Raw genomic sequence first — 22,605 nt, 5'->3', positions numbered from 1 at the left:
TTTCAGACACCTTTTGCTCCAGTCAGAGACAAGATCGTTGGCAGTTAGGACCGGCCGGATTGTGCTCCATCACATGCCTTTGTTGTGTTTGTTATCTCCTTGTTGCTATAGATATAGTATATCGTAGCTAGTGTCTTACCCCTCCCAACTAGGTTATGACTAAGATGCCCTCTCGGGTGATCGGGTTGTCTACAAGTCACTTTCCTTGATGGGTTTTAGTTTCTTTGTGATCAACATAATGTCAAGTTATGACATTTTACCCAAAGGACACTTTGGTGTTTGCTGCACACTTATCCTTGACAATTCAGGAGGCTTAATTAAGCTTCTAATGAGTAGCTGCCTTCCTGCGAAGGTACCCTCCTTTGAAGTTATCAACTCCTAATTAAACATGCCCTTATGTGTTCATCCTCTTTCGTTCTGATTCTCTAAGGAGATTGAAATGGACACCGTTGGTGGAGCTACTAGGTGATAAATTCCTTAGAAATATGGCCTCGACTCACCCATTCCATGGTTGGAGCTACTTGATTTGTGGCCTTAGGACAAGCCTAGTCAAGTTGTGGGCAGGAAATTCCGACTGTTGCACCAAAAATATGTCCTCCTACATTCGTAGAAGATGAAATTCTTGTACATGAATAACCACAATCTGCATCATTTTGTGCAATGCTCCTTAGGGGCATTCTTTTTATAGATTTTGAGATGGGGAAAAGTTGGTCAATGCGATTTTGATTCCCATTGACCAAAAATTCTTTGGTCTTTTTTTAGATTTATGTGGGGCATCAGGGAAGGTTTATTGTCTTGGGTATCACTTGTACCCATCTCTTAGGTGGATAAATAACTTTCCCCCAAGGGGGAAATTTGCCACACTTGAATGGGACAAAAACTACCCATTTTAATAATAGATTTTTATGGCTAAAATGATCATTATCTTATTTTCTTGAAAAATAAAAGAACATGATCGATAAATGCACTTACCCGGATAAGTATTTCCTAGGAAAAATTTATCCAAGTAATTGCGTTCACCCAGATAGAATGGGCCCAGTTTAGGACCAAATTTTAAGCTCCTCATTTAGGGATTGTACGCACAGTATTTCCACTTAACCATAAGCCTATTAGGACCAAATTCACACCCAATCATAAATCGGTAAGTCCCTTATTTAGTGGCCGTTTAGTAGGAGTTCCATACAGTGACTTCTGGCATTATATGACCTGAGAAACCCGGAAAGCCGATAAACCATGTTTTGTGAAAAACTGAAAAGTTGCAAACAGATTTACATGATCCGAAAATCAATTTTTTGGCAAAGTTATCATTGGTAATTTCTCTCCAAAGCAATGCATTAGTCCTCCCAAATTGGCCCACATTTAAACCGTAGAAACTGTTACTGCGGATGATACATCTGCGGATCAATTATTAAGAGATTGTTCGTAAATGATATAACAGTTTCAAGTAATTGCACATAAAGCCATAATTATTGTTTTTACCAGTCATACTTTAACTATTTCTTATTGTAGAAAAAAATGTATGTTGTAACTAGTTTTTTTTAGGCTGTGTTTGGTTGCAATGCAAATAAATTTGCACTGATGTAAAATTATGGCAGTGCAAATGATTTGAGTGTTATAAATTCTAATATATTTTTGTTTCAAATTTTATTTTATTTTGTTTGATTACAGTACAAATGAAATAAATTAAGACATAAAGCAGAATAAAGTAAGATCCAAAATAAAATTAAACAAAAATTTGCATTTTTTACATTTGCACTCTCATACACTTATACTAGTGCAAATAAATTTACACTGCAACCAAATCAGCCTTAGCAATCCACTGGTGTTTAACATCCTTGTGGATTCTTTGATAATGGTACGTTATCATAAAAACAACCTACATAGACCCTTGTAAGACATGAGATGACACCTAGAATTGTTGACGGGCAAGGTAACCCAATTGACAGTTTTAGACCCATGAGCTTGGGCTTAGGATCTAAGCACCTATCTAAACCATTTTTCAGGAAGGGCTTAGGATGTTTCAAATAAGTTCATCTGAATCCACCGGAAGTTGATTAGCTTAAAAAACTCTTTGGATAAATTTCTAAAACTACCCTTATTGGTTTTGAAATTGACTAAGAGTATATCCTTATTGTTTGACTATTGTCAAACCGTATTCTCAGACAATTGATTAACTCTACCTTTAATATTAACTTCCCTTAATATTCTCTCAAAACTTATAGACACCTTATGTATATCTTTTTTAAACCCAATTTTGCCTTACCCTCTTCTTCCTTTTTACAATGCAAACCGAACCAACTCAGTCCTTAACCGGCGGAGATAGCCCCCTCTACCTCCTATCTCTTCCCCTTCGTTCACTCTCCCTGTCTCCCCTGCTGGACGAAGCCTTCCCGCCCAGATACTGCACTCAACCTCTCCTTAAAATTTCTTTACTGGAATCCGGCGGAGTTCCCCCTTGCTGGAATCCGGCAGCGCTCCGGCGGTGCTTTCTGTCGTTCTCCAACATTGCTACCAGACCTTGGCTCTCCAGCGTCGCTACCAGTAATCTCTACTGCTCCGGAGGTTTGAGATCTCCAGTCAAATACAGGCCAACTAAGTTATGAATCTAAGTTGCAATGCACAGTGCATAGATGGGCTCACACTGAAAGACACCATCGCTGCCAGTATTTCAAGGGGAAATCTGGTTTTCGGGGTGACGAACGATGCAAACGGAACATCGTCGGTGACAATGTTCGCTAATCCATTCTGGACTGAGGTGGCGGTACTATCCAATCGATTGATGATGAACGTGAAGCGGATGCAGAAGCTGGTTGGGGTCCGTTTAGGAGTGGGTTGGTAACTGGTATCAGAGGGCCCCGAAACATCCCCAAAAGGCTTCCCTTGTAATACTACAGAAGGCTTCTTTGGCAATTGATAATCTTGTCAAGGGAAAGCAACTTCCCCAAAAGGGGAGAGCAGGACCTCTGGTTCTAACACTTATCGTCCCCGGTCCTTTGCCACAGTGGTGAAATCCTCCCCCTCTTCAGCCCTTAAATATCCCACCCATTTCCATTAAAGGATGTGATCCTAAAACAATTAATCGGGCTTTAGATGCCAATCCAAATTACAATGTTCGAACTTCTTTAAGTTCTTCATACCTTGATGTTCAACTCAGATCTGAACTACCTCTACATCGAAGGGCATCCAAGAGCGATGTCGGTCTCTCGAGAGGGCATATAGTCCCTACGGCTACTATTTCAGTTTAGAGGAAGCGGACAGTGGACGGTTGGTATTTCAGTCTCCTCCCAACACTTCACACATAGAAAAAGAAGAAATCTGACTCCCCGCCATCTTCTTGGCAATAGATTGGTTGGAATTGAGGGATAAAGGTTGCTCCCGCCCCTGATTTCTGCTGACGGCCCATGGGAAGAGGGCAAATTTTTCATCGGTTGAGTTTTATTTTAAAATTTTGAAAAATAATGAGGAACAAATTTGATATTTCATTTCTTTCCATTAGCATTTATTAGGAATGTCAATTTTTAGAAATAATAAGGGTGCAAACAGTGGGGATAATTTTAAGAAATTTATCCAAACCCTTTTTATTTCCATCGCTAGCAGTATGCTATATTTAATTTGGGGATTGTACTGAAATATTGGATAAAACAGATGGGAGTGACCCATTTTTCCCCTTGACGAAAGGTAGTCTCTGTAACTGTAAGGCCACAAATGGTAGGGTCCCCGGCTGGCTGATTCAAAATCTGGTATGATCAAAGGGGGTATCCTCCTATATGTATGATATTTGCTGATGTTGCATTTGTTTTTGTTCATCTAATAAAATATCCAAATTATTTTTATATTTGGGGGTGTTCTTTTTTTGGATTTTGAGAGGGGAAAAGTTGGTCAATGGGTTCCCATTGGACAAGAATCCCATGTTTTTTTTTTCAGATTTATATGGAGATTAGGGAAAGTTTATTTTCCCAGGTATGATACCCATCTCTAAGGTGAATAAATAACTTTCCCACGTAGGGGGAAAGTTACCAACACTTGAATGAAACAAAAATGTCCCTTTTAATATTGAATTTTTATAGATAAAATGGTCATTACCTTATTTATATGAGAAATAAAAGAACATAGGTAAATGCATTTACTTAGGTAAGTGTTTCCCAAGAAAAACTTACCCAGACACATTTACCCTGGTAAGTAATTTACGGTAAAGTGAACACGACCTTGGTTCAAATTTGAATAATATTAAAATACAACTTTAGATCTAGACATACCCAATTCAATTAACCATAACCAAAGAAGCATCAAACCCCCAACTTGCATTTGATATCATGGAGCCCCACGCCCCCATTAACATCAGCACAATCACTTCTCCATGCATCCACCTTCTGTTCCGTTCTTCTCTTCCCCTACAAGCACAAACCTTACCATTTGGGGCAAGGTTCAAAGAAGCGATTCCAACAACTAATATAGGTACTTGTTGTTTCAATAGATACCATCTAAGCCACATGTATTCAAGGAGATCGGCTTCTATTAGGGCAAACCTGTGCTCACTCCGTTGTAATATCCTTTTGCAATCTTTCATTAAGAATATCTCTCTATGAAATAAAGTATATAAATATGAAAATATTTTCAATGCAATGCAATAAAGACTTCTCAAACAGGCTTTGCCCTGACTGAAACCGAACTTGTATTGACATCGGCTTCTATCAAGACCTTTTAATATTGTTTAAATGCTAAGGATATATTTAATACTTATCATTTAGAGTATTCGCATTTATCCAAAAACCAGTATGTATCAAACAATCCATATGTTGTCCTGACGCACAACAAATTTAGAGAAGCTGTAGCATGAGTAGCTGTCTTAACATTCCTAGAAACATACAAAAAACTCTATGCCAAAAGTTCAGCTCCAACACCCCACTGAAAAGACCAAAGGTCCCCCTGCATTCAAGACAAAATTATGGTTAAAGAAGCAAATGAAATCAAACAACCCTTTCTTGATTCACACTATTAATGACACCATCACAAAATTTTTGAAAAGTTCCATTCAGAAAGATGTACCCCAATTACTAGTCTTATTATATGCCTCATTACAATTTTGAGGAGATCCACTAGAGTAGAGACTAGAACTAATGACTAGAACTAATGATTTCATTGACACAATTTAAGATCCAAAAACACAAATTTTTAACTGAATCACAAACAAAATTATATATATAGAGAGAGAGATAGATAGATAGATATATAGAAATTTTCTTTTTTTTTCTCTTTTTTATTTTTTATTCCATGTCATTTTGTAAACAACCAATGAGACGTTTTCCTTTCCAATAAAAGAATACCTAAAATCTCTCTCTCTCTCTCTCTCTCTCTATAGGTTCCCAATAACCTAAATAATATCCTCCCTGAAAATACCTCCCCCACTTTCTCCTAAATTATCTCTAATTCCTATTTATCATATCCCCCACTTTTTATCTACTAGTAAACATGTACATGCATTTGCAGGTGGCAGAACTATCTATATAATTCATGGGCAGTTTGGTTATAACCATGGTTCAAAGTGTTGACAACTAGCTGATATGTCGATAGGCCATATCGACCTCGGTCGGTGCTTTTTTTTAGTTTTACTTATATTTTTGAAATCAGTTCAAAGGGGCCAATTTAAGGCCCAACTACCCTCTGAACTAGTGGCTGACCTAATAAAACCCCTATAGGGGCGTATCGGGAAGCCACCGGCATGATATGTATTGGCCAATACGGGTTGATACGTATTGATACTTCAAACCTTGGTTATAAGTGAACGGTTTCTTAAGTGAGAATAAAGGACATATATGGCCTCTTTATTCCCACTGTATCCTTAGACAAGGGGGCTAGAAATGTTCGATGAAAATTCTAGAAAAAATAGGAATTCGCTCTTTTATAGGTAGTATAGATATCTATCTAAAGAAAGTTTGAATTAAAATTTTAAAAATTATTTAAATATTTTAACAAAATTATATAATAACTTTAAAATATTTATCAAAAACACAAAAACAACTATAATAGATTTAATAATATAAATATTATTAATAATTTTATATTTCAACAATACTCGTCATGAAATTATGTACAAACAATATAAATTATGGGTTTCTGAATTATTTAATTTAAATGTTATGCAAATAATAAAAATTTAACATTAAAAATAAAATATTATTTAAAATTTTCAATAACCAAATATCGTAAATAACAAAATATTAAAAATGGATAAATAATTATATAACAAGATATTTAATATTATGTAATAACTTTAAAGTAAAAAAAATTTAAAGAAAAAATAAATATTTTATATATTATTTAAATATTTAAATAACTAAATATTTTAACTAACAAAATATTTAACATGACTAGATTTTAAATAGTAAAAATAATGAAATTATGTAACAAATTTAAAAATTTTCTTAAAAGTAGAAAAATAATTATAACATAATATTTAAATTAATAATAGCTTAATATTTTACAAAATTAATAATGACGTAGTAGTAAAAATTATTTAAGGATTATTAAATTCAATAAATAATTCTTGTATTTATTATATATTTATATATACTAAAATTAATATTTATTGTATTGTTAGTAATTATTTATATTTTGTGATAAATATATTTTCACTCATTATGTCTAAATCTATTTTTTTATTTAACATAAAATTTTCAATATTTATTGGAGATTAAACACTTATTATTTAACATTTTAAGTCATGGTTTTCAAAACCGGACCAGACTGGGCAGTCGGACATGAAAAACTAGGAACTGGTCAGGTGACTGGTTTTGTTTTCCCCCAAAAACCAGATTTCCCCCCAAAACCGTTGATTTTGGTAAGCGAAATGCTGAACCAGGCGATTAACCATTTGAACCGTTTGAACAGTTTTGACCTTTTTTTTTATTTTTTTGAGTTCTTTTGATTTTTTTATCAGAATGGACCGAATGTTTGGTTGAAACGGTTAGACCGTTGGACCCGTTTACCAGACCCTTGATCGGTTTGGTCATCGAGTCGGTTTTAAAAACCATGTTTTAAATATAACTTATTGTACTTATTGTATATTTTTTATAATTTATTGATTAATATTTATTAGAGATTAAACTATTATTTGAGATTATACTATTTATTGACTAATTTAATATATTTTTTAATATTTATTGTATTTTATTAGTTATATTTTATATTTTCATTATCAATATATTTTCAATAGTTATGTTATTTTTGCTATAAATTTTCAATAATTATTGGAGATTAAACTATTGTTATTTATTAGAGATTAGACTATTAATTTAGATGAAATTAGGAGTATTCACAAGTTGGATTAGTTCGGTTATGGGTTGTTTGGCCAACCAAATCAACCTAGTTAGGTTGGGGAGTTGGTCATCCGAAATCAACTAGCCACTAATGAAAAGTGGCCAACTTGGGTTGTATCATTTTGGGTTGATTTTTGGTTTGGTTATCGGTTCAAAAGATTTAAATTGAAAAAATTAAATTTAAATTAAAAAATTATAGTGACATTATTAAAAAATTATATTTTTGATATAAAATTTTTTAGACCAAGAAAATTGGGAATTTTCCACTTTTCCTGTATTAGAAAAATATATTAAAATATAAAATATTAATATATATCCATGGTTGAGTCATTTGATTTTGGTCAATTTACAAATGACCAATGCAAAATTGATCCAACCTGGTTGGGTTGGGAAATTGTTGAACCAAAGCCAATTGGAAATACTAGAAAACCAACTTGTCAAGTTGGTCGGAATGGTCAGTTTCATCAATTTGTTGAACAACCCTGGCTGAAATTAATTAGTATTATTTTTGTATTGTAAAAAAATAATAGTATATAAAATATAAGAAAAAACTATGATGCAAGAAATATATGGTATCGAAAGAGTTTTGACAAATGAAAATCCACCCATGAATTTTGATAAATAACACTTGATTGGCTAGCATACCAGTTGATTAGTTAATAAATTTTCAGATATCGTATCTTTCCCATATCATAGTCAAACCCAAAATATAAATAATTATTGATTATTTAAAAATTAAAAATATAAAATAATTGTATACTCTTATGTGTCTCTATTATTTAGCATTTGCTTAACAAATCCTGTGAATTGCATAAGTCCCACTAACATTTAGTAAAATGCTATAGAAATCCAAACAAGAAATCTATCCGGATCTAGCTTATCATCTAACCTACAAATTAAGAAACAAATAAAATCCACCACAATACTAAATTGATTCTCCCTATGAGTGACACCCAACAAACTAGCAAAAAGAACAGTTGTAGCAATAGAACAATAACAAAGCAAATGAATAGTTGTTTTATACCCACATAAAGAACAAGATTTGATATCCACAATTTCTTCGTCAAAAAGTTGATCTCTAGTACCAGCAAAATCTTTGCAAATTCTCCATAAGAGCCGAGAAGGAATTTTTAGTTTCCACACCTTAATAATATCTTGAACAGAGTTATGAAAAGTATATGATGTATTTCACTCCAATAGAAATCTTAAGGCTGTTTTTGTTTGAGGTGAAAAATCGAACCAGGGTAAACTTTACACTCCGGTTCGATGATGAGATGTTATTTTTCATCTTAGATGAGTGTAAAATTTCACTTTAGGTAAATTTTACAAAAAAATCAGTGGAAAGTTACCACCGATAAAATCGATGTTAAACTCCATCTTCTCAAACTCGATGGACTCGCTCTCTCTCCTTGTTCTTCTTCCTCCCCGGTTTCACTCTCGTCTGTTCCTACCTAATACTGCAACTTCCAAAAGTAGCAGCTCTCCCCCTTCTCTCCTTCAACTTCCGTTGGAGACTCAACCATCGGTGTTGCAGATTTGTACCCCTTCTTTGCTCAGCCTCCATGCCACAAGCTTCTTCACCGGCGTAAGAAGTTTTCATTTGTTCCTTCACCCAGGTTGGTACCAAACGACAATGAATTGGAGCTCGCACCTCTTCTCAGTGCTGTAATGGTAAACTGGGTTTGACCGGTGTTTCCACCATCTCAGAGCATTTAGGGTGGGACCTCACGGAGCCAGAGCCGGAGGACAGTGGGACAGTGGGACCTCACGGAGTCAGTCAGTCAGAGCCAGAGAACAGTGGGATAGTGGGACAGCAGGATCTGGAGATGAAGAGCAGGTTGTCAAAGATGAAGAGCTGGTTGTCAAAGATGAAGAGCAGGTTCTCAATAGGCTAGAACTTTTATTTTTCTCTCTTTGCTAGTTCTTGCTGATGATTTTCCTGATCGAAGCAAAATCATCCTTGAGGGAAGAGTTCCAGAGTTCTAGAAGAAGAGTTCCTGAGTTCTTGATGATTTTTCTACTAGAGTTTCTCGAAGCAAAATCTAGTAACATCCTTGACAGTGGTTGTCCTGCTTCAGGCACAGAAATCTGGTAGAGTTTATGCTAGAGTTTCCCGAGCTTCAGGGAAATAACTTCTCTGGACGGGTTCCTATCCAGAAAAGAAAACTTTCATCTCTAAAGTTGCTTAACTTGTCTTGCAATTTGTTTTCCGGTCCGATTTCAGACAAATTGATCGGTTTCAACGGAATCCGAACTTTTGATTCTTCATTACTACAGCTGCATTTAAAGCAAGGGAAGATTGGTGGCAGTCGCCGTCGGGTCTTGAAGTTGAAGGTAAGAAAAGGGAAGAGGATGTCATGGGGATGGCGGAGATGTGAGAACAAAGCTCACTGGTATCTATGGGCGTTGCTCGCTCATGCTTATCAGTGTATACAGCATTGCTTCACCTTTTCAGTTGAGACCCAACTTCCGTCAAGACCCAGTTGGAAAATTTACACCATAGAAAACCAAACGTGATCAATGTAAATTTTCAAAATCAGCCGGTCCTAATTTTCATCCTTCACTAAGCCGGTTCACATTTTTCCCTAGTGTAAAATTTGAATTTACACCTCAAACAAAAGCAGCCTTAGTTGAAAATATGCCCCTTTGGTTTGCACCGTGGTCCTAACAATTTTATCCAAGAGCCTCGTAAAAGTATGAGTACTCAACATTTCATTTACCACAGGATCAAGAAAAACATCTCTCAACTTTTAAAGATTTCAACCCTCTTCATTAATAGACATAAAATCTTAAACCATTAAATCTTTTGCTTCCCTATTAAGAGGACCAAATAGCAAAATGAAATTTCTAGATGGAATGTTCCAAACATTCAACATTGAAATTGTATGCACCTACACTGCCACATCAACAAACATATTTTTCAAAGTTGTCTTGTACCTAATGGTTTCCAAACATGGAAGCAAGGCCAACAATTTTTTTCCAGGGATTTTATCATGGTTTGTTGGATATTTGGCTGTAAGCATTCTGACTGATAAAGAGTTTTCCTTATTTAGGAACCTCCATGCTAACTTCAAAATAAAACTATTCAAAACTTTAGCTTTCCGAATCTAAAATCACTTAGGCATTCTAAAGCTACACAGTTTATCCCAATTAATAAGAGCATTTATATCCAGATTTGTTCTTATTTCTATAGTCTCAGTTTGGATGGAGTACAAATACAAACGTGTAGAGTTCAAAACCTTGTATTTTGTACTATTTTGCATGTACTTGTACTGCTTCCTAAGTAAGCCGTAACAAGAAAAAGACATTTGGATTTTGTCAATATCATTTAAACCTCTTTTTTGAAAATTGAATCAACACACGGTGGCTAGGCATGCCTAGATTGTAATACAGATTTCATCAAAACTTATTTACCTGCATAAGAAATTAAGGCAGCCTTTTTAAAACTAAGCTTACAGTTCATTTTACCACAAAAGAGGAACCCCCTAAATACTTAGCATCAAAACTAAGAGCCTTCATTTTAAGCTGCCACCTAATAATGCTTATTCCTTTTGTGGAAATCTTCTTACTAAAGATCAGACATTCAACTCTAAAGGCCTTTCTGAGCACTAAAATATCAGTAAAAAGTAACTCAGGAGCTGATCTACTAATAAAAATACCCACCAATTTATTGTTTCTCTCAGCATTAACAAACCTTCCACTACCAAAATGAAGAAATATAGATAAAGTGGATCTCTTTGTCTAAGACCTATATAAGGAAAAATCATTTTACACCAATTCTCACAAAAACCCAAATACCTCATAACCCGCAAAAGATAATGCCATTCAAGACTATTATAAGTTTTTGAAATATCCAATTTTATAACCATGACCCCTAGATCTACTGTATCTTTTTCTTGTAATGTATCAATCAATCCATGAGCGACAATCTACCCTAAACAGAAGCATCTTGAAGAGGAGGAATTCATCTATGGAATAGGGATTTCATTTTAATGGCCATTAGTTTAGTTAATATTGTATACATACCCATAGGCCTAAAATATGTGATAAAAGTAGGATTCTCAAACTTTGAGATCATAGTAATGAAGGAATGATTTATTTTCTTAAGAAGTTTCTATTTTTAAAGAACTCACCAACAATATTAAAAATATCGTCATGAACCAGGAGCTTTAAAACCACTTTGCCACCTCCACTTGCCTCCAAGAATTGTTATAGAAAAGGTAAGTGGCATTGCACTACTGGTAATTGCATTTCTAAACACTTGTCTTATCATCATCTATCTCCTTCGTATAAATCCTTCCTTGTTTCCATTTCCAAAGACTTCACACCAAAAATTGTTATAGAGACTCTTTCTCGACTTGAGTGGAAGCAATTCATGCAAGGTGAAATAACAACTCTTTTGGAAAATAACACATGACATATTGTTGATCAACCTGATGGGAAATAGCTAATCGGTTGTTGTAGATGGGTATTTTCCATTAAAGATAAAGAAAATAGTACTGTTAGGAGACATAAAGTGTGATTGGTTGCTAAGGGCTATACTTACACTTATGGGGTGAATTATACAAAAAGTTTTCTTCTTGTGGCTAAAGTGAATTCTATACATGTCTCATTATCTGTTGTTACCTGTTATTCATGGCCACTTTTTTAGATTGATGTCATGAATGCATTTTAAATGATAACCACATGAGGAAGTTGACATGGACTTCCCTCTAGGGTTTATCGTGATGTTCAAACAAAGAAGATGTGTACATTAAAATAATCACTATATAGACTAAAACAATTACGTCGAGCTTGGTTTGATTATTTTGGCAGTGCTTTCTTATCGGTTGGCTACAATCAAATTGAAGACTTTTCTTAGTGATGAATTTGAGATTAAAGACTTGAGTGGTTTATGTTATTTTCTTGGTATTGAAGTTGTTCAATTTAGGCATGTGATTTTTATCTCTTAACACAAATATGTCATGGATCTTTTATAATAAACTGGTAAATTGGAAGTTATACTGATGGACACTCCAATTGATCCAAACCATCGATTATCTAATTCCACTAATATTCCTTTGAAGGATAGGGAAGTGCTTTAGATATTGGTGGGGAAGTAGTTATATCTATGTATGACTTGGGATGATATATTATATGTAATGTTTGTTATTAGTCAGCATATGCATTTCCCGACTAATTCACACTTGATAGTAGCTGAAAGAATATTGGCTTACTTGAAGTGAAATCTTGGTAGAGGGGTTTTATATCCTAATAATGGATATATGTGCATTGAGGCTTATATTGACACAAACTAGGGTTTGGTCTATTGATGATAGGAGATCAACTTCTGGTTTTTACATTCTTCTTAGAGGAAACCCAATCTTACGGAGTAAGAACAGACTATGGTCGTTCTATCTAGCACAAAAGTAAAGTATAGGGTTATGGCTATAAGTGTTGCTCACAATCTAATTCAGCATGATTATAGTAAGAACAATGGGATTGATAGGCATTTCATCCAAGAAAGAGTGGTCATGGGAGTAAGGGTGTCAATTGCACTGGATTTGGTCCAATCCGGTCTAGTCCAATGTGAATCCATTACAAATGGACCTGGTCCAATCCAGTCCAATGAATATTTTGGACCGGTCCAGAGACTATCCAATGTGTTCAAATTCCTGTTAACTTAGACTGGCTTCAATTCAAACCTGGTCCATTGACACCTATGTTCTTATCTTTTATTAATGGACCAGATATTGGCCCAATCCAATATAAATTCATTTTGGATGGATCAGGTCCAATTCAATATGTCTTATTGGTCCAGAGTCCAACCCAAAACCAGTCCATTGACACCCCTACATGGGAGAACTATGTCTTCCATATGCAGTTTTTGAAGAACAATATGCGTTCTCACCAAAGGAGTAGTAAAGCAACGATTAGATAATTATATATGCAAGTTAAGCATGATTGACATTTATGGGGGAATGCTGTTAAGTTGGGCCTCAGAGTTTTGTTTTAATTTATTATTAATGGGTGTCAAATCTTAGTGGGCCTTAGGCCCGTTATGTTTTTTACTCTTCTTATTGCTGCCACTCATTAATTGAGGGCATATATGTAATTTTCCATCTTTTAACAATAAGTACATAAATAAGTGCAACAGCACAATGCTTCCCACGATTCATTCTCTCCCAAAACCCTTCATTTCTCTTTTCCTCTCTTCTCTTTCTCCCTGTTCTCCTTACTTTTGACTTATTTCTAACTTGTTACAACTCTAATGAAGCAATTTTTTTTATTCCTTTTTTCTTTCTTTTTCTTTTGTTGTAATCACCAACTAGTCAATAAAAGTAAAAGCTTATCAGGGTTTCCTATAAATACAGCGACTTCCTTTCCTCTCATTCGAACAGGTGAAGTTACCACTAGAGATACTAAATTCAATCAATTTAAATTGGTATAAAAAAATTTGACAAATCCGGGTTGGCACTATTCTAGTTAAAATTTCCTCTCCTATTCCCACTATCACTATCATCATTAATTCATTACTAAACAACTCACAAGATACACTAAAATCACAGGGAATTTGTTTAAAAATCATTCAAGAATTGGAATTATTTACTTTTCCTTTCATCATAAATAAAACAGAACAATAATTTAACATTGGGGGGAGGGGGTAAGAATTTAAAAACAACGACAGAAAACCTATTCAAAACTTTAAGTAGTTCAGTATCAATGCCATTTTTCCATAAAAACAGAAAAAAGGCAAGCCCTCCTAGGTGTTAATGAACTGATTTTGTGTTGGACCCCATCCAAATCAAAATCAATTTGGATGGATTGGACGGAACAATAAGTCATATCGAATTGGACCTGTCCAAACTTACTAGTCCAATGTATTTATTGGATTGGAACAAGTCTGGATTGGAACAAAATCTAAATTAAATCCAATTTGAACAGATTAGAGTGTTCAGACATTGAATTAGACTAGTCCAAAATGATCCAAAGAAGATTGGACCTGATATATTTGTAATGGACTCATATTGGACTGGATCACATTAGGCCAAATCTGGTCCAATTGACACCCCTACATGCTTGCTATCCCTTTAGAAGGGGAAACAACACATATTACCATATTTTAAAGCAATACTTTAGATTAACATCTTTGCACTTAGAAATCTTTCTCTCACCTAGAAAGAGGAAATCAGGGAAAAGCATCTGAAACAAACTTTATCACAGGTCGAGCAATCCCATGGAAGTTCCAACTCAACTGATTCACAGCGGCTGCAATAGGCCAGCCTCAGCCCATCAAATACATAAAAAAGAAACTTTGCTTACTTGAGCATTAGATTTGAATCATTTTGCTGCTAGTTGTTTCTTTGGGTCTCCCAATTCTTTTAATTTTCTCCCTCAACATTAACTTTCTCATATTAGAGCCCCCAACTCAAATCCGAATATTACCCTAACTTAATGACCCAGCCTGCAACTGAATTTCTAAGGAGGGAACTTGAAGATATCAGAACTATCATAATTACCCAAACTCGGATCCAATTGTCAAATGAGAGTAACCAAACTAAATGGACCCTACTGACGTTTGGGCCCCATTTGGATACAAGAGCCCATCCCTCTTCTTCGAAGCTTCGTTGAGATGATTCAAGATACTCAGTTCAAATCAGGGTCATAGTTAGTCAATGACTACTGAATCTACAAAAGAGTTGTGTCAGACACAGGTAATCGTGAACAACCTCCACGTCACTCACCGGCTTACTCAAAGCATCCGTCCCAACTCCCAAGATTTTTATTGGGCTAGTTGGATCTATTAATCCACATCACAGTTGCTTGTCCCAACGTTTAAATGAGAAACTATTGGTTTATTGGTTACGGTGTTTATCTAATGACGTCAGATTTAATTTGAACAATTCCAACTATTTTCAATTTTTACGGCTTGCATCTATTAGGGTTTGAGTTTTTTTTTTTTTCTAAAATCAAAAAGCAAAGAGAAGAGGGAGACCAAACTTAATACTCCCGATCACCATTGCAGAGCACATGAAAAGCGCAACCATTTTCGTAATACGAACTGGTTTGTCTCACCATTGCAGAGAACAAGAAAGGAAGTACAACCATTTCTGTAATATTTTGTTTTATTTTCATTCTGATTTCTGTTGCGCCAATAACTCTGTCTCACCATTTTGAAAACTATGTAATATCAAGCAAAAAAAAAAGATGAGATATGGTTTTAATTCTAATACGTTAACAAACAACTCCCTACATGTGAAAGAAACACATTAACCTAAGGTTAACAAGCCAAATATTATCCTTGTCTTTTTCTTATATATTGATGAGATACAAATTTCATGCATCAAAAACAAAGTTGTTTTCCATAAGTTATTGATGAAGTTATCGGCAGACGAACAATTCATTGCTAAAGATTAAACCTAGTCATTGATGAAGTTATCAACAGAACAAAGAAGATTTTTTGCTTAAAGGCTTAAAGCTAACTTGTTCTAATAATAGAAACAAAGGGGTTATTGGCGGAAATGAAAAGGTTTAATAGACAATAAAAATAAAACAAAAAAAAATAAAAGCTAACCGGTTTATGGAAATGGTAAAAGTTGAAAATAGTTAGAGTTATCACACACACACATATACATATACTAGTAATTAAGGACATTTGTTGCGCGTAAGAAAAATTTTCTTCATATTAATTACTTCAATTTTAGAAATCTCATAGTTAAGATAGAAATCGAAAATTAGCAAAACTAACAATACGATTAAAGATAAACTTAAATATTTATTATTCAATTATGACATCATGGGTTTTTTTGAAAAGGTAAATCACTAACCCACATCTAGATAAGAAAATAACTTTACTTTTGGATTAATTTTAAATTAGGGAAAATTATAGTTGGATTCGGTTGTACATTTAAAGTTAGGCTACAGGTTGGTCCATAAATCAACAAAACTCTGACAACCAACTCTACATTTCAAATTATAAAAACTCTCGCCATGTCATTGGAGGCTTACGTGGTTATTGCTAAAATGGGACTCTTAATCCATGTTGGACACAACAAAAAGCTTATACTGAAATTGCTCTTTAATGTTGGGTGATTAGAAAATAAAAAAAAATGGATTTTAGTTTCTCTCTCTCTCACACACACACACACAGTCATCTTTATATACTCAATGACTATGTGATTTGAAAATAAATAAAAATGGGTTTTTGGTTTCTGTATTTACATTCTCTATATCAATTTCTCTCATTCTCTCTCTCTCTATCTATCGTTTTCCCTTAATCTCTCTCGTTCTCTTTCTCGGTTGATCTCTCATTCTCCCTTAATTTCTATCGTTCTCCCTTAGTGTCTCTCCCACTCCCTCTCTCGTTTTTTTTTTTATTTTTTTCCTTACATACTTATATGGTATTAATTGGATCGTATAAAAGAACATGAAACCAACTTTGTATGATTAAAAAATTATTACACCAATTTAATAAAAATTCACAAGAAGCTCTTAGCTATGAAATTTATACCAACTAGAAAACGATAGAGATTGAGGAATAAGGAGATATTGACTGAGAGAAAAAGTGAGGGGGAAGAATGAGAAAGATGAGAGAGAACAATAGAGAGAGAGAGAGAGGGGTTTTGATTTGGCTATAGATCGAAGTTGAGAGAGTGGGAGAGATAGAGGGAGCAGGATATCGAGAGATGACTATGAGAGTGATAGAGATTAGAGGGAGATCGAGAAACAAAGGGATTGAGAGGGAAACTTAACCTATTTTCAATATAAGTTTTTTGCAGTGTCCAACATGGACTAAGAGTCCTATGTTAGCAACAACCACATAAGCCTCTAATGATATGGTAGGAGTTTTTTAATATGAAATGTAGAGATGGTTGTTAGAGTTTTTTTTTGGTTTTTGGACCAACCTGCAACCTAATTTTAAATATACAACCAACTTTGACAATAATTATCCCTTTAAATTATATATTTCATTTACATTATATAAAATATTTTTATTTATCACACTTAATTGTTTGTCTATGGTATTATTTGACTCAAACCACTGGCCCACCATCTAAAAAAAATGTTTGATTTCTAGGTTAACATTAAATTTTGTATTACATTTTCATCATTGATAAAATTTTTTCTTATGTACAAGACTTATTTTTATTCAATATAATGAATGCACAATATTAGAGATGTACCCAATATTTTATTTTTTATAAATATATAACATTAAATATGTACTCAAAATTTTTTCTATCTTTTTTTTTTAATTTTTGTGATTCTTTGTATTTTTATTATTAAAAATTTTATTATTTGATTATGATATCATTTCATTTCTAGGTAGATTTTGAATTTGGCATTCCTTTTTCATCATTAACAAAAATACTTCTTACATTTCATAGTTATTTATTTTAATTTTTATTATTTAATTTTGACATTATTTATTAATCCATTTGACCCCAAATGGTCGAATTGCTTACCCACCACCGGGAGGGAAGAAAATGGTTTTGTTTTCAAATTACTTTTCAAAATATTTGTTTTTATATTATTAAAATTAATATTGTGTATTTAATTACAAGAATTTAAGGATGAGAAAAATATATCTTAAATATAGGATTTAATTAGAGAGAATAGGAAAATATTTTTATTTCCAATTGGTTTTAAATTTTACATTCCATTTCCTTCATTAATAAAAACATTTATTATTTATCATACTTATTATTGTTTAATATGTATGCTACAAATGTTTCCAATTTTTTTAATTTCTATTTTTTTCATTTTATCTATTTTTATTTTTATTATCTAATCATGGCAACATGGATTAACCCATTTAACCCAAAATGAATTAATTTCTTATCACAAGCTAGATGAAAATACTATTTTTAATGGGTAGATTTTAAAAGTATAAGCTTTTATGTTATTGAAATTATTAATTTATTAAGTATAGATTTAATTAATAGAACTTAATGATGAAAAGAAACAAAAAATGACTTAAATATATGATTCAATGAACATGAATGCAAGTTAATAACTTAAATTTGGATTTAATGAGAGAATTAAATACATTGAATATCTTTTAAATACCTCTTTAACCCATTTAATATCAATAACCAATTACCCTATTTGCCCTCATTTTTTATCAATATATTTAAATATAGAGGGGTAAATTTTGTCCTTAAAAATTCAGTTCGGTTGTATGTTATTTGGCCAATCAAATCGACCTAGTCAAGTTGGGGAGTTAGTCACCTAAAAGTGATTGATCATTTGTGAAATCGATCCACTTGAGTTGTATCGGTTTGGGTCAATTTTTAATTTGGTTAGTCAATTAAAAAGATTTAAACTTAAAAAATTAAAACTATATTTAAAAAATTACGGTGGCAATATTAAAAAATAAATTTATTGTATAAAATATTTTAGACTAAGAAATATGAAAATTTTCCCACTTTCCTATATTAAAAAAGTATGTTTAAAATATAAAATATTAATATATCTATAATCATGTCATTCAATTTTAGTCAATGTACAAATGACCAAAGCGAAATTGATCCAACCCGGTCGGATTGGAAAATTATTGAACCAAAGCCACCAGAAATAATAGAAAATCGACCAACTCAGGTCAAGTTGATCAATTTGATGAACAACGCTAACTGAAATTAATTATCGTTATATTTATATTGTAAAAAAAAAATTAAAAATAATATATAAATTATAAATCATTATTAATTATTTAAAAATAATAAATAAAAAATAATTATATACTCTTATTTATTTCTATTATTACACGGTACGGTTCCCACTAGTACATCATTAAACAACACTATAAATTAACTATCTTCAAAAGAGATAGGAACTTCCTTTAATAATCCACTACAGCCATGAATGCAAACAAGAAGAGCCAATTGTCATCCTATTCATATATATTCCCATATAGGATTCGAATGCCTCTTATATATACGTCATAAATTCGGACTACAGCTTTTTTGTGTATTTTCTATGGATCCAAATTTGATTCGTCAATATTTAAATTCATGCATGGATCAATTCCGTTGGATTAATAGTGGGCTCAAATCGATACTGAAAATCATCAAATATTATAGATTATTAATAAAATAAACCAAAAAATTCTGATACTGCATATCAAGGATAAAATGAAGGTAGGGTTGAAGAAGTTATCAGAGATAAGCAAAACTCAAATCTAATGTGATGAAAATAAAAAGATTGAGATATCATTAGTTCATTACCTGATGAATCGTTTCGCTGTAGTGGTCTAGGGATCTGCCAACCATCAAACACAAGTCATATTAATTTTACTTGGATAACATGAATCCCGTATCGGTTAATGGGTATGGTAGAGTTTGGTACCTAAAATCTGTAATACCTTTTTTTCCATGGAAAGGCGGATACGGAAATTCTCTGTACGGACCATCAAAACCAGAGGATGAATCTTCCCTAACTGCTGGGTTCTTGTATGTGAGGTTCCTCCTAGACGATAACGAGATGGCAAAGGATGGAAGGTCGGCCAGCGTTGGGCGCGAGTAAACACCATTGGTTTGCGAAGGCCCTGGAGTCATCGGCACGGGAACCTTGGCGGGTAATAACGATCGGATTTGTGGGGGCTCTGGCGCATAAGATTCCTGAGCGTGCAGTACTCTCGAGCTACAGCTGAGAGGGTGATAAAAACTGAACAAAAGGAACAAAAGCGTTGAGAGCTTTGGTCGGAGATCCATGGTGTGTAAGCGTTGAGAGCTCTGCCCTTCGCCGGTAGCCTGCCTTTTAACTTAAAAAAGGAAAAGTTCGGAAGGCGAATACCCTATTTATATGTATTGCTATATTCGTTGCTAATGCGAATATCCTGGTGTGTTCGTACGTTGTCGCATATATAAATGCAGTTCCAATATATTGTTTGAATTTTGGTTTTTAATATTATGGCCAAATCAATTATTTATATATAGTATATATGTTATTTATTATTTATTTAAAATATATTATTTATATTGTATTTTTGTAAATTTCTTATATGATGAAAATAGTTGAAAAAAATAAAAAACGGCCAAAAATCATTGAAACGGGTCGACAGGTTGATCGCCTGGGTCAATGGATCGTTGACTTTTTTAATGGTTTTTGGCTAGAGACCGAGTTTGGGGTAAAATGGAACCGGTTGCCTAAACGGTTCCCATGCTGATCAATCCAACCGTCTAGGTTAACTGTGGTTCAAAAACCATGGGTTGAATTACTTACCCACCACTTAAACGAAAAATATGACTTAATTTCCATGTTTATTTTTAAAATATAAAGTTTCATTCTATTAATACCTATTATGTCTAGATTTGTTAGTGGAATTTAATGATGATAAATAAAAAGTATAAATGTTGGATTCAATGAGAGAGAATGTGATTTATTTAATGACCTAAATGTGAGATAATTGAATGTACTTAATGGTATTCTTTTAATTACATTTTCTACCCTTTCAATGGAAACAAAGTATATTTAAGAAGAAGGGTATTTCAGTAAAGAAAAATTCCAGAAACCAATACCTCCTCATTCGCAATTATATATATATATATATATATATATATATATATATTGTATATAAAAATATTATAAAATGGTTCATATCACATAATATTTGCTATTTTATATTTATCTACATTATAAAATAAATTTGATACATATATTTATATGTCATAAACTATACAATATTATATACTAGATAATTAGATATAATGCGTTAATGACATAGGCCCAGCCCAGCCCAGCCTATGACCGCTCCTAAAGTCCAGACCGCCATGTGAAGCATATATTCTCTCTCCGCACCCTACACCAAAATAACCATTACCGTCTTCATAAGTAATTTTATTTCATCTTATATATGTTAACTATGTATTATTCATACCACGCTTTCTCTTTCTATTCTTTTCTACACCGATATTGGATCTGCTCTTCACAGCACGCATCATCTGAAACATTTCTCTATGAATGAAAATTTGAGGAGATGTTCCAGGTGCACGGCCGAAATAGGTGTGAGTCGGAGCAGATCCAGACTCTTCGACACCGTAGGATCAACTTGATTCATTAAATCGACGGTTCACAGAATTCAAAGAAGTCAAAGCTTAAATACGCGTTGAGAACTGGTGGAAAAAAATATTTTTGTGAACACTAATTGCAATCCGAATCTAAACAACCTGAGTTGCGACATCGGATCTGCCAGAAACCAGATGATAGCACGAGTTACTAACACCTTGTGGCTCGTCGGTCGTTGATAGATCCGGTAACAACGCTGACGTAGCAAACTTGTTTCCATCACAATTGGTTTGACTCTCGATACAGCCTGGAGGATGGATGCTTCTTCCTCCACCGATCCGTAGAAGAGAAACGATGTTTTAGACGAGATAATAGCTGCTAAGACAACCGAGGAGGGTTGGAAAGGTAGAAGTTATGTGGGCCATATACATACTTACCTGAGTTACCTTCTCCTCCTCCTCTTCTTCTTCTTCTTCATATTCTTCTCCTTCTTCTTCATCATCATTAGCGGATCTCTTTCGCCCGGTGTCGCACATCTCTCGATTCCCATCCCATATTCTTCTCTTCCTCCTCTTGTTTTAGCCGATCTCTTTGATATCAGATCCTCTCCCTACAACCTTCAATTTTCTATCCGTTAGTCAATACCTTATCAATCATACAATATTTTATTAAATTGTAATGACACTTAAAACCCCCAAACTTTCATTTACCACACACTAGGGGTGATCATGGGCAGGGCCCGGGCTGGGCTGCCTGAGCCCGGCCTGGCCTGGGGTTCCGGGCCTATAACATAAGCCCTAGCCCAAGTCCATACGGGCCCGAGCCGGGCCGGGCTTAATTCTAGGCCAATGCCTTTTATATATAAAACATTACATATCTATAATATTTTATATTAAATGCCATAACATGCATATAAACTTTTATTTTATATATTATATAATAAAATATTACATATAATATAAATTATCTGATAACTACTCTGTAACCAACCTTCCCAGCATTAACAAAACTGCCATCCACATTGATCTTCAATAAGTTTCCGAATGGGGGCTTCCACAAAAAAGGAGAACTATCTTCTTTAGACATTGGCAAAGTATCTTGCCATTTTTTCTGCAAAGTCATCATTCTCTCCTTCCAAGCCCTGTTGAAAAAAATAATTGATGTGTGCGGATTCAGACTTTCATTTTGAAAGATATATCTCTTTCTACATTTCCAGATAGACTAGAGCAATAGCACCAAGCAGCTAAGAAGCTCATCTCTTTTGTCTTTCAGTTGTTTACACCTGGTAATCTAGGAGTTACAC

The 22,605-nt window shown here is 33.8% G+C and overlaps 1 long non-coding RNA gene across 2 annotated transcripts; it reads right to left on the bottom strand.

The window, feature by feature from the left end:
* Positions 1 to 4,170: 4,170 nt before the first annotated feature.
* On the bottom strand, positions 4,171 to 21,929 carry LOC148789726 (uncharacterized). Of its 2 annotated transcripts, XR_016079882.1 has the most exons (4): positions 21,464 to 21,929; positions 19,660 to 21,096; positions 19,523 to 19,556; positions 4,205 to 4,926 (listed from the first exon to the last, which is right to left on the bottom strand). It is a non-coding gene; the product is annotated as an uncharacterized LOC148789726 (long non-coding RNA). The 2 variants fall into 2 exon arrangements; XR_016079881.1 differs by having other exon boundaries at positions 4,171 to 4,926; positions 19,660 to 21,925.
* Positions 21,930 to 22,605: the final 676 nt, after the last annotated feature.

This window comes from Nelumbo nucifera, chromosome 8, assembly GCF_055504915.1.
Source record: "Nelumbo nucifera cultivar China Antique chromosome 8, China Antique-T2T, whole genome shotgun sequence".
In the NCBI taxonomy this organism is placed as follows: Eukaryota; Viridiplantae; Streptophyta; class Magnoliopsida; order Proteales; family Nelumbonaceae; genus Nelumbo; species Nelumbo nucifera.
This window is presented reverse-complemented; position numbering and strand designations above follow the sequence as displayed.